Source organism: Anastrepha obliqua, chromosome 1, assembly GCF_027943255.1.
Source record: "Anastrepha obliqua isolate idAnaObli1 chromosome 1, idAnaObli1_1.0, whole genome shotgun sequence".
NCBI lineage: Eukaryota > Metazoa > Arthropoda > Insecta > Diptera > Tephritidae > Anastrepha > Anastrepha obliqua.
In genome coordinates, this window is record NC_072892.1 from 154,908,948 (window position 1) to 154,923,320 (window position 14,373).

Here is a 14,373-nt window from a genome sequence, read left to right on the forward strand (position 1 = left end):
ACATTGCTAGTGTCTTTCAAGCAGAAGTCTTTGCGATCCTGCAGGCATGCAAAATGCTTAGGGAACGCACGAGCCAGGGAGATATTAACATTTTCTCCGATAGTCAAGCCGCGATTAAGGCTCTGACGACGCCATGATGCAGAACGCAACTAGTAAACTCCTGTAAGGACGAGATCAAATCTCTTGGGCCTGCAGGTAACATTTCTCTGATCTGGGCTCCAGGGCATAGGAACATAGAGGGACATGAAATTGCGGATGAGCTTTCTAGGAAGGGGACTGAATTGGTCGCACCGGCCTCCTATCCGGTCATCGGCATCCCGCTGACAGTTTCTAAAGGGGAATTACACAATTTATTTTCAGGGAAGCGCAGAAAAGATGGAGCTCCAATTCTTCATGTGCTATTTCGAAAACCCATTGACCCCAGTACAATATACGAAAGACTTAGAAAGCCCTTTGATCTCCTCGCCAATCAATTTCCATACTCGAAGATGTGTTTACCGGTCACTGGACGAAGGCACATACCATTTAAGGTTTCACATTTGCAGAAGCTGTGGCGACCTTTCAGATAAAGAGACTGTTGAGCACTTTCCCTGTAAATGTCCGGGTTTAGCAGCTAGACGATTTAGGTCACTGGGTACTGCCTTTTTCGACAGCCTGGGGCAGTGTGCCAACCTAAATCCCATCAATCTTCTCCATTATATCAACAGCTCTGGCTGGCTATAGACATCTGCCTGTTGGAGGTCTCATAATAGTATCAAAACGGCGCTTAATTGCTACTTGACCATTCAACCATTTCGCCTACCTACCGTCATCAGAAAAAATGTGAGAAAAATGTTTAAAAATTTTATGTGTTTTATTTCACTCTACCGCAACGCTCAAAGAACATTCAATTTTTTCTATTTATTTGATCTTCAATTTGTCATATTTTGTTCTAAATACGAAAATCTATCAGTCTTTGTTTATAAACTTTGACGTTCAAAGGACCTAAAGAAAATACAAAGTGCAATACTCTTCCTGTTTTTGCTCTACTGAATTTGCTTTTCAATGTGCCTCGCTCTAATGCATAGCACGAAGTTTACCTTTCACGTGAAATGGCTGTCAAAATCCAAATTGAGTTGCTGTGAAATATGTTTGAAATTTCATATGCAGTGAAAACATCACGCAGCAATGACGCCAGCAACGTTTTTGCACACCTGATTCAAATGAACGCCAAACACAAAGGTATATTCGTAGACGATCTGGCTGAAACTTGGTGTGTGTTCTTCCAAGGGATGCTGCTAACTCAACATAGCCTCCATACGCGCCAGTAGTACCATCTCTCTGAATTTGCACAGAATTTTCTAACCACCCTTGTATTTAGAATGCACGGGCCATTTAAAATTGAGCAAAAACTGACAGTTCGTTTGTAAAAGAAGCGTCTGAGTTTGAATTCTCCGGCGATTTGGCATTTTAACACGAAACGTCAGGGCAAAGGGTGTAAGTGCTTCTTCATTATTTTTCTTGGGCCAAAATATATGTGTATTAATTTCTTTTCTCGGCATTTACAAACTGGCTTAACATTATACCAAAATTGACTGGGCCACACAGCTACAGCTTATGCGGAATTTTTCTAAAAATTCTGACTCAAAAGTTAGATGAAAATTCTTTGATTTTTTTTTTAATTTTGTATAAAGTTCATATTTAATTAATACTTTGATATTCTGAAATTTGGGATCAATAATAATAATTACTTTTTTAAGTTTTATTCTATTATTCCCGAAAAAAAAATTTTATCGTATATCGAGTTATATTTTTTTATCAAAAATTAAACAAATTTTTCGAGTGCTACTTTTTCGTTCTCGGCGGCCGCCGTAGCCGAATAAATTGGAGCGTGATTACCATTTGGAATTCACAGAGAGATCGTTGGTTCGAATCTGGGTGAAAGCAAAATTAATAAAAACATTTTTCTAATAGCGGTCGCCCCTCGGCAGGCAATGGCAAATCTCCGAGTGTATTTCTGCCATGAAAAAGCTCCTCGTAAAAATATCTGCCGTTCGGAGTCGGCTTGAAACTGTAGGTCCCTCCATTTGTGGAACAACATCAACACGCGCACCACAAATAGAAGGAGGAGCTCGGCCAAGCACCTAACAGAAGTGTACGCGCCAATTATTTATTTATTTATTTTTTCGTTCTGAAATAATAATTTTGCTTATTTGAGTTTTAAGAAATAATCAATATTTTCGGAGTTTTAAATTTTGCATCAAAGGTGAGGACATAGACCAATTGGTCCTTAGTGGTACCAGATGGCGCTTGACCCTTACGTTTCTTTGTAGTAGGCTTCTTGTAATAAGCCTGCGTCTTTTGCGAATCTAAAGAAACTCTGAAGCTCTAACCCAGAGAGACATTCTAACCTCTCATATTGTAAAGCTCCTAAGCATTGTAATCTGGTTCTAACTAAAGCAGGGCAAGAACATAGAAGATGTTATAGAGTCTCCTTTTCTTTTAGTTCATTGTAAAATCTGCAGCTATCTTTGTTTGCAATTCCCATCTTGTATGCGTGTGCCGCTAACAAATTGTGGCCTTTCAGTATACCTACGATAGTTCTGCTTTCCGTTCTAGTACGAATCTGGCGTATTTGTGTACACTTGATTTTCGCGGCTTTGCAGTCTATTCCACCCGCTGTCGTCTCCGTGTCTTCATGTCCACAGCGATGTCACTATAAACCGTATTTAAAGGTTTCACTATGTCGTTTTCTTGTTCGAATTGAATGTAAACAGCATTTTTGGCAATCTCATCTACAATTTCGTTCCCTGCAATGCCCTTATGTCCCAATAGATGTGTAGCCGTCTGTCTACGGCTAGTCTCTCTATGGCTTCTCTGGTCCTAAGAACATTTTTAGATGAAATTTCATATGAGTTTATTGCCTTTATTGCCGCTTGACTGTCAACGTATACATTTATGTTGGAGTTGCTCGATGTCCTTGCTAGTGCTATTTCTGCAGCCTTTCCTACCACAAAGACTTTTCCTGTAAAAATATTGCAGTGGTCAGGGAACTTAATTACCGCTTGATGTCTAGCTCTGCGCAATAAATCCCTGCACCTACTCCATCCATCTTCGTCGAGACGTCAGTAAATATACATATTAAGCGTATTGGGGCTAGGTTTCATACATCTTCCCCACCCCTCTTCTTCTATTGTTGCTCAGAATCTTTTCACCCAATTGTATTTCGGAGTCATATAGTCTGTATTGGTTCGATAACTAATACCTATTGAGCTTCCGGAATAACCGCCAGTGACGCTCAAAGTGAGCTAATTTGGGTTTTATAGTTTTTTTCCCACATCTGTGTTCAAAAGTGTATCGTCTTTCCTTGACATTTGTAAAAGTTACTCGATCTTGAGTAAATCTACGTCCGCACTAGTTTTCGATTTTTACTGTTTCAAAAAATGACTTATAACTATTTGCAAAAACGAGTTTGTATAAAACTTTGTTTAGTTTTTATAAAAATGGATTCAATGGTGTGAAAACCTTAGAAAGTTGGGAAACTGTTCCGCTAATGAAACTCCAAAGAAATCATCATTTTACCAGTGGCATGAATGTGAGATCGTATCCCCATCGAGGATGACGAACGTAGTGGTAAGCAAAGTGAAAGAAAGAGGAAAATTTGATCAATAATCGCAAATTAACCATCGGAGAACTAACAGAAGACTTGAACATTTCTCGTAGATACGTCATGTTGTTACAAAGTCAAGCACAAAGGACTTGAATTTCATGCAAAAAAGAGACCACGTTGATATCGCCAAAGACATGACTGCCTAGGCTGAATCCGACCTAACATTCAGCAAACGCATCATTACTGGGAAAGAGACGTGGGTTTATGAGTACGAGACACACAATCCAGACATCCGGCGACTGAGTGGAGAGCTGCGAATGAACCACAACAAAAAAAAAAGCGCGTCGTTTCCAGTCAGAAAAGAAAGCGGTGTTCATGGTTTCTATGGATTAATGGACTACAACTTTATTGCACACCAAAAATTTTTGCCAGAAGGTATAACAGTTAATGAGAATTACTATTTAGGCGTTATGAGACATTTACGTTGAAGAATTCGCCAAAAATAAAGGAATTTTGGGAAAACTACTCGTGGATGTTCTATACAGGGCCCTTATTAGGCGCGAACGAACGAATATCGTCCAACAGCCATCGAATTCACCTGTTACCCGAGTTTTTTCTGTTTGCTAGCGGACAATTGGGGCCTTCCTTATGTTAGCTTCGGTAGGAAGTATGATGTTTTGATCCCAGATAGAAATCAATGGTTAAGTGCAGAGAACCTATTAACGGGATCTCCGCACATTTTCTATACCGACGGATTCAAAACTAGTGATGCTAGTGGATCGTACCCACCAGACGAAGGCACTAAGTACTTCTACGCTTCAGGACAGATGACCACGGTCTAGGCCATCTCGAACGTGGCATACTGGCTAATTGAGAAAAAGTGGTGGGGTAGTAATATTGGAATTTGTAGTGGCAGTCAAGCGGCACTGAAAGCCCTTGCTGACCCACGATGCTCTTCGAAGTTAGTCGGTGAATGTAAGACAAAACTGAGCAGTGTTGCAAAACACAACAAAGTTTGTGTCACTTGGGTGCCTGGACCTTGTGGTATTACAGAGAACGAATTAGCTCATAAACTGGCTAATGAAGGATCCGAAAGCTTACCACTAGGCCCTGAACCCTTTCTAGGTGTCAGTTCTGCATCGATTCACCTATTGACGACTTCATGAAGTCTACCGATAGAAGGCGTTGGTTTAAGTTGGGCTCCTGCTGAGTAGCTAAGTGACCAAATAGGAAATGAGCGATCTTTTTCATGAAACTTAGTAGAAAGAACCTGAAAGGCGAGTGTACTCACAGCGTACAACGCCTGTAGTCAGCATATGGCTACCATGGGAATCATTGACGACCCAATATGCCTGTTTTGTCGTGAGAATGAGGACACTGCAGAGCATTTCCTCTGTAGCTGTCCGGCGTTCTCTAGAATCAGACTTAGGCTACTGGAGTGTGATGCACTGAGTATGGATAGAGTTCATACTCTTCCTCTTCCGAATCACTTAAGATTCATCAATGAATCGAAACGATTTGCGGAATTGTGACCTCAAATCAATTCCTCCGTCCTACCATGCATAGTGGATCTATCCTGTCTCTCTATTCTTTCCACTGTAATATATCCGGGTCTTCCTGACTGAGTACTTACACTTGCCAAACTCCGTACAAATCTAATCCAATCTAATCTTTTCAATTCGGAAGTTAAATTCTCGTCGCAAAATATCGAAAAATAATTTTCGAAATGGTTTTGAAATTGACAACTCATAACTCATATTTCTAAAAGTTACTGCTCTTTTCACATACATACTTGAGTAAGTATTCTAAACCTATTCAAATGCAATCAAGAAAAAAAACTTCGCCGCGCTTGAAAAAACCAAACACGATCCGGCCCAGCTTTGCTTAATTCATTTCAAATGCGTTCTGGGCCGTATGTTAATCTTCGCGCTCATTTTTCACGGACGAATGAAAACGTAGAACAACGGTGAAACAACTTTTTTAAATCTCTTTAATTTTTGGTCAATTCCACACACAAACAAACGGTGACTAATGCAATGATGAGGCCGATGGGGCCGAACAAGCTGATGCAGTTGATGATAGTTGACTCAGAGGAGCGAGATAACGTTGCCGATGTGAAAGAGATGAAGATGAAATGTCAGGCCGCTGCGCGCGCATTCTACTGTCTGTCGATGCAGATCGACGACTATGACAACGGCTGTTGCCAAAATGATCTTGGCAATTCGTGGTGATCGTGATCGCAGCACTGACGTTGGCTGTTTGCGTGTGTGTGTGTGTGTGTGTGTGAATATTTATTTAGCAAACGGCGGCTGTGGCAAAGTGAACGCTTTGGCGCGTGTTCAACAGGTTTTGACAGTTGGCAACAGATCGCAAGTGATGCTGCATTTCATCATGTCATCGGTGGCATGGACATTGGCAGGTTTGTGGCAGTGGAATACGAAGTATACGAAGTGTTGTTGCTGTTAATCGCGACATGGTTAAACATAAGATCTTGCATGTATTTGTTGTTGTGCGCTGACTTTGGCCTTATCAATAATGCAACACGCGCTCATACAGCCTTCGCTTGTGCCACTTGCGACAGCCACTTGCCGCAAAGGCAGCAAAAGTAGCATAAATTGCGTTAGGATAATAATCGCAACGAATGTGGTAGTGGCTTATTACCACTGCTGTTGTTGCTGTTGCACATTTGCAAAGCCAACGACAAATAAACGGAATCGAACGGCAACATTTGAACGGTTGAACGGTTGAATGGCTGAACGGTTATAGAATGGAGAATTGGTTGGCTGGAAGAAGAAGGCCGCAACGGATCAAAAGCTGAAAGATCTGTGTCTGTACATACATGCATACACACATACGTATGTAAGTCCATAGCAGAAAAGTAGCGCAAGTGATGCCTACATGCACACACACACACAAACGCACACAACCGCTTGACTTAAACGCGCATACGAATTATGCTGCCAGCAAATGCAAAATCTGGCCACTCACACACACACACACGCAAAGATGTTGAAGTAAAAGAAAATGAGTTAGCCGTACAACAACAATAAAACCAACGAAAACCAGCCGGCAATGAAAGAAAGACAGAAAGAAAGCAGAAAAAACCGTTGTTGAGTTGCTGAGGTTGGGCGCCATTTCAATTGAGATTTATTGCGAAAGGCAATCATGGCAGCTGCAGCTGTAGAATACGCCGTTGCTTGCCACCAACTGCTGTTACATCAAGCTTCAGCTCTGACGACGAGTGCAGTTCGGACTGCGATTGCTGCAGGTGCATCTCTTAAAAGTCCCGCTTACCAGCACGCATTTGGTTCAATTTAACATTGTTAGTGTTGCTATTATTGTTGTTATTCCAGCTGCTGCCGCCGCTTTTGCTACTGTTGTTGTGCGACGGCAACACAGCAGCACAGCTGGCCGGCCGGCCCGTGAGGATGCAATGCGATTATTTCAGTAGCTGTTGGAAAAATCATTGAAATGAAAAATTAACTTCGTAAGCTGTGGGATTATGGCACTCCAGATATTCCACATGCCTGAACTTTGGCGCTAGGCGCATTGAGAAATGAGCAGTGATGACATTAGTTGGACAAAGACCGTATCCTTTCTAAAGCAATTTTTAATAGACATCGCCTTAATGCTAGTGGTGGATGTAAAAGGCAAAAGCGGGTTGCGGTTTTCGAAAAACAATAATACTCAATAAGAATACGTATGCACACATGTTCATGTGTGCATGTAGGTATATGTGTAGATATATTTTGTTTTGTTTTGCTTTAAAAATTCAGTCTGTGCTTTAGACGACGCCATGGTGCAGATCCAAACTAGTCAACTCTTGTAAGAAGAAGATCGAATATCTTGAGTGTGTAGGTAATACTTGTCTGATCTCACTGAATTGGTCTCCTATCCGGTCATCGACATCTCCCTGACTGTTGCTAAAGGCGAACTTAAAGGCCTAACTTATTTCTCAGGAAAGCGCAGAAAGGATGGATGTCCATGGTGTGCTATTTCGAAAACCTTTTCGCCCCAGTACAATAGATGGAGACTCCATGCCATTCAATTTCAAAACTCGTAGCTGTGTTTACCGGTCATTGGACGATCGGCACACACGCATACAAGCTAGGCTTACCAAAATAAAATATATATAATTATTAAAACACAGTAAAAAATGTTAAAAAAAAAATTGAAAAAAAAAATGATAAAGGAAAAAAAATTTTGAAAAAGTCAAACTAAAAAAAAAAGACATTAAAAACAAGAAACACAAAAATGGAATTCAAATATTTTTTTTCTTCCTCTTTCATTTTCTTTGCTAATACGATACCATTTCACTTTAACGTCTAGACTCTACGAGTATTCTTCTTCTTCTTAATTGGCGCGATAACCGCTTACGCGATTTTGGCCGAGTTTAACAAAGCGCGCCAGTCGTTTCTTTCTCGTGCTAACTGACACCAGTTGGGCACACCAAATGAAGTCAAGTCCTTCTCCACCTGATCTTTCCAACGCAAAGGAGGCCTTCCTCTTCCTCTGCTACCACCAGCTGGTACTGCATCGAACACTTTGTATCCATTCGGACGACATTCGACGACACAGTAGGTACTTCGTTCTGTCCTCGTTCACCAGCAGACCCATTCGATTTCCCTCCTTATCCAGTTTAGAGAAGGCAAAACTAACAGCATGGTTGTTAAGGCCGATGATGTCGATATTACCGGCATACGCCAGCAATTGTACGCTCCTATAAAAAATTGTGCCTGAGCGATTAAGTTCTGCGGCTCGTACGATCCTCTCCAACATCAGGTTAAATTAATGTCACGCCAGCGAGTCTCCCTGTGTGGAACCTCGTTTGGTATCAAACTACTCGGAGAGGTCCTTCCCAATTCTGTCGGCGCTGCTCGTATTGTGCAACGTCATCTTGCATAGCCGTATTAGTTTTGCGGGGATATCAAATTCAGACATCGCGGCATACAAGTAACTCCTTTCCATAGTGTCGAATGCAGATTTTAAGTCGACGAGAAAGATGACACACACCACCACCAAAGATTTGGCGTATCCAGATTTAAAGCCACACTGATAAGGTCGAATCAGTTGGTTGATGGTGGGCTTCAGCCTTTCACACAATACCGTGATTGGCACAGATTGCAGGATCACTCTTCTTATGGATTGGGCAGAGCACACTTAAATTCCAATCGGCAGGCATGCTTTCATCCGACCATATTTTGCATAGAAGCTGATGTATGCACCTTACCAGCTCCTCGCCGCCATGTTTGAATAGCTCAGCCGGCAGTCGGTCGGCGCCCGCAGCTTTGTTGTTCATTAACCGCGTTATCGCTATTCTCACCTCGTCATGGTCGGGTAGCGGAACGACAATTCCGTCGCCAACGATTGGGGTATTGGGATCTTCCCAATACCTGTGACATGCGCACCTATGACTATTTAGCTGGTTCGAGAAGTGTTCTCTCTACCAGATCGCCCTTTTTGTTCTTACAGGAAAAACGAACTAAGCATTATGATTTGAGGGCATGCACCTGGAATATCCGATCCCTTAATGGGGAAGCTGCATCTATCGGGCTGGTTGTTTCCTCATAAGAGCAAAAGCTGACATCACTGCCATTCAAGAGATGCGGTGGACGGGACAAGGCAAGAAGAGCATTGGACCTTGCGACGTCTACTACAGCTGCCATGTAAAGGAGCGCAAATTCGGTGTTGGGTGTTTATAGTGGGAGAAAGACTTCGTCGCCAAGTACTATCATTTGCTCCGGTGGACGAGCATCTCCCAATAATCCGCATCAAAGCGCGATTTTTCAACATCTCACTCATTTGCGCCCACACTCCAGTGGAAGAGAAGCACTTTTGCAGAAGATTGCTTTTATGAGCGCTTGGAACGTTCCTATGAGCGCTGCCCCCGCCACGTCATAAAAATCGTGCTTGACGTCTTGAATAACAAGTTGGGCGAGGAGGGAATTTTTAGTCCCACAGTTTCAAAATTCTGCCTGAAGAAATGAGAAATCGTGAGGAATTCACCATAGAGGGTCTTCCGACCTCAAAAAAAAAATGTTCACTCGACCTAGTTCGATTGTTTAAATTATGTCAGATGGTGTTTGGTATCGATAGTTCGTTATGTTGAACTAACAACTGCATTATTCGCACAAAGGCTTCCATCACTCAAAACCACATTCTTGCATTTAGTAAAAAAGTTATACAAAAACGAAATTGGATGCTTAATTTTTCGCCACTTATAGAAAAGTAAATTTAATGTATACAAATAAATGCTGTATAATATTTTCATGAAAACTACATTTTTAATTGCCCTTGGAAAGTATTAGTCTTCCTTCGAAGTCCAAAACTTCAAATGAAGTGAAAGATCCTTAATTGACTTTCTAAAAAATAAAAGTTAAGGTAGAGTTAAGCAGCTATAAAACTGAAATTCCCGCGACCGTTCCATCTCGCTCATCAGCGCAACCTGCAATTCTCTGTGCAATTTTCTGCGAACAATTCGTTACGCTAATTACAAATGACTTTGATTATAATTTCCACATCAAACATCAAACACAAATAGATACATTTTTATGGAGATAGGTGATGTCTTAATGCAGATAATGAGTTCTCAAATGCATCCGATAGTCATAATATGCAGTATGCCCCAGCTAATGTGAACAGCTTTGGGCCGAGCTTCTGCACAAGCCTGTGGCGCTTGCTGACTTGCTGCTTCAAGTGGTGGCCCTCCACAGTTTTGCGCGGTCTTCGAATAGAATCTCTTCCATTGTAACACCATACCCCTCAATTTGTTAGTGTATGCCGAGAGGCGGTCGTTTGCAAAAATGTAATAATTTGCAATAAGCGGGGCTCAAAAGCCACAATCCACTGACCAATAGCAGATTTACCATGCACTAGCATATGCGTGCATATTGGCTGCAGTCTTCCAATTGCGGCAAGTATTTTTATTGTACGTGCAGCACACACGCTTACACACACACATACACGTACGTAGCCGTAGTCGACCATAAAAGCGAGGCGATGCAACAGCTGGTGAGATGGTCATCAAGTGCGGGCTATCTGACTGGATAGCTGCAACAGTTTCAGGCAGCTTCATGTACGCACACTCACACACATAGATACATATGCACATTTAGTACAAGTTGATTTAAGTGTGATATTCTGTGCGGTGTGGAAATCATAGAACTGGATTTTGGGGCGAAATTTAATTGTAATTTTAAAACGGAATCTCCGCGACTGGCAGCGCCACCTGTAGCTGCTATTGTTATTGCTAGCTTTGTTGCTGTTGCACAGTTGATCCTTTGCGCTGCATTGCGCCCACTTTACCATTTCGTTTAGCGCTATTAGCGTTTTTTGTGTGTTCTGAAACTAGTACCGTGGATAATACGTTGGCGTGGCTGCATCGACTACTTTGCAAAATAAAAAATAAATAAAAAAAATTAAAAGTATAACAGAAGCAAACCGGAAATCGAGGATAAAATGGTGAGATAATACGTTGATTATCAAGCAGGTATCTGATTTTACATGCATACAACGTGCAATTGCCATTTCCATATGTTTATATGTAGATGTGCATCTGTATGTAGGTATGTATGCCGAATGTTCGGAAAATGTGTTGAAAATGATGTGCCACAGTGGGATACTATTGGATTTTGCAAGGGTAGTACGGCCGCCGTAGCCGAATGAGTTGGTTTCTTTTTCTTTATTTTTCTTTTCCCATCATCACAACGCACCAGCCCACGTCTCAGCAGTTGTAGTCGCAACATTAATATAAAAAAAATTCCAATTCATCTCACATCTCCCCTATTCTCCAGACTTGGCTCTCTCGAACTACTTTTTGTTTTCCGATTTGAAGAAATGGCTGCCGGGAAAGAGATTTATTTCAAACGTGGAGGTGAAGGCAGAAACTAATGGCAATTTTTTAGACTTGTTCTCCTTTTCAAATCCTATTATTTAGAAGGGATATGCAAACTTTAATAGAGTTGGACAAAGTGCATTTTTATATCCTTGTTCAATCCGCTCGTGAGCATAGAACCTCGACAAGGCTCTTGCATCGTACACTGTTCTGGGATGTTGCTTTTGCGCCATCTCCCATCCCGTGTGATGCGGGCATCTGCTAGTTCGCACTTTTTCCAACTGACTTTGGTCGACCGCGAATTCTGCTCCCTTACGGGTCCCATTCCAGTGCCATTCTCGTGGCGCTATTTGGTGGTTTTCTGAGCGTGTGACCTATCCATTTGCCATAGGATGGGTTTCTCATTGGATGATCTAAACAGCGTGCCGCTGCTGATGGTGTTCGGCCAAAATAGTCTACAGATGATGCGGAGGCATTTGTTGACGAAAGATTGTAGCCTCTGTGTGATGGTGTTAGAGACCAGTCATATTTCACATCCGTACAGTAATACAGACTTCCCACATGAGCCGAATATTCGACGAATTTGGTGCGAACTCGTCCATACTGTATGTATTCGTCCAAACGCCGTCCTTTCTTTGATAAGCCTTGACATCTTTATCTGCTCCGCCGTGTGTCGTGATAGTGCAGCCGAGGTAGCAGAAACTTTCGACAAATTCCACCGGACATTTGTCAACCATTATAGGCCTGGCTTTATTTTGGTTGCCTCTCGTGCCATGCAGCCAGAATTCTTATAAACTGGGAATTAATTTCCGTGATGGACCATTTACTTCGCTTGTAATGAAATGACGTGGTGCAACATTTTCTATAGGGCTCGGCGAACATACTCGTGAATTACTCAAAGTTGGACGAAAAAGTTGGTGGACGAGAAGTTCCACATGAGGGATTTTCCCACACAAAGAGAATATTGGTCTTCTTTTCGCTACCTTTGTTCTGCTCCCTAAATGCTGGGCTTGGTGATAGCTCAGCAAGTAACGGGTGATCAATTAAGAGGAGTTTTTTTCATTTGCGTTTTTTTTTACAGATCGCGCGCGAGTTGTGGCAAACTGTCATCGTGGATTTGTTGAACAGCGTTTGGCATTTCATCATGGAAAGACTCACACCGCAACAACGTCTACAAAGTGTTCAACTGTATTATGAAAATCAGCGTTCTGTGACAAATGTTTTTCGTGCGCTTAGACCGCATTATGGTCAACATAATCGGCCTGCCTTAAACACTATTCGACATACCATCAACAAATTTGAGTCCGAATATTCATTGGTGGATAATTCTCGACCGAATAGACCACGTCCAGCAAGAAGCATTGAGAATATAGCGGCAGTAGCAGAGAGTGTACGTGGAAACCGCGATGAATCGATTCGGCACCGTTCTCAGCAACTTGGACTGTCGTATGGAACAACTTGGTCAATTTTACGGAAGGATCTTCATTTAAAAGCATACAAAATACAGCTCGTATAAGAACTAAAGCCAAATAACCTTCCTGCACGTCACCGTTTTGCTGATTGGGCTCTTGAAAAGATTGAAAAAGATCCGCTGTTTTCGAGCAAAATTTTGTTCAGCGATGAGGCGCATTTCTGGTTCAATGGTTACGTCAATAAGCAAAATTGCCGTATTTGGGATGAAGAGCAACCAGAACAGGTTCAAGAGCTACCTTTACACCCAGAGAAAACAACGGTCTGGTGTGGTTTATGGGCTGGTGGAATCATCGGTCCATATTTTTTCAAAAATGATGATGGCCGCAACGTAACTGTGAATGGTGCTCGCTACCGTACCATGATATCGGACTTTTTGCTACCTGAAATTGAATCTAATGATCTCTACGACATTTGGTTTCAACAAGACGGAGCCACTTGCCATACAGCTCGTGAAACAATGACTTTATTGAGAAGTCATTTCGGAGAGCAGCTGATTTCACGTTTAGGACCTGTGAGTTGGCCACCAAGATCTTGTGATATCACACCTTTGGACTTTTTTCTTTGGGAATTCGTGAAGTCCAAGGTCTATGCTGATAAACCAGCTACGATTGAAGCTCTGGAAGCCAACATTACGCGTGTTATTCATGACATACCAGTCGAAATGCTCGAACGAGTGATTGAAAATTGGACCTTCAGAATGGACCACCTTAAGCGTAGTTGCGGCCAACATTTGAATGAAGTCATATTCAAAAAGTAAATGTCAAAGAATGTCCTTTCAAATGATAAATAAAGGTTTTGAACATAATTTACATTTTTGTTTTTTTTTAACTATTGAAAAAAGCACCTCATGATTGATCACCCGTTACTTCCGAGACTAAGAAAGCTTCAGCTCTCGATTGCTCGATTGCTCTCGAAGGGAATGGAAGTTTACAATTTGGTGCTGGACGTTTTGTGTATTTTACTCTGTACAATATTTCCCTCAATAAACGTAAAATTGGGCTGGGCTGAGCTGAGTATGCAAATTTCTTTTCCGACCGTACTAGTTCGAGGTGCTTACTTTTCCTCTCTTTAGGCCAGTCGCACAAGTGACAAGAGTCGTTATGTCATATCCTGAGCCTGTACAGACGACAGCACAGCCTCCAAAGTCTAGTGAGAAGGACAATGAGCATTCTTAATTTTACTTAGGGAAGTTGAAGATATATTTAAATCGCTTATGGTTATACCATTAAGAAATTTGCTTAGAGTAGACCCCTAGTTTGTGACAACTTACGTTTCCTAGCCATAGATCTGAGTTCTTTCTTAATGGCTTGTTAACCCATGTCCAGGAAAAACTCAGGTCCTGGTAGTTTTGGGATGGCAGCCTTTCTAGTCAGCGCATTCACTAAATCGCTCCTGGGCATACCCTAATCAGTTTAAACTATCTATACACTCCTAGTCTATTGAGGACTTCACTTCAAACGATGTCAGTGCTTTGATG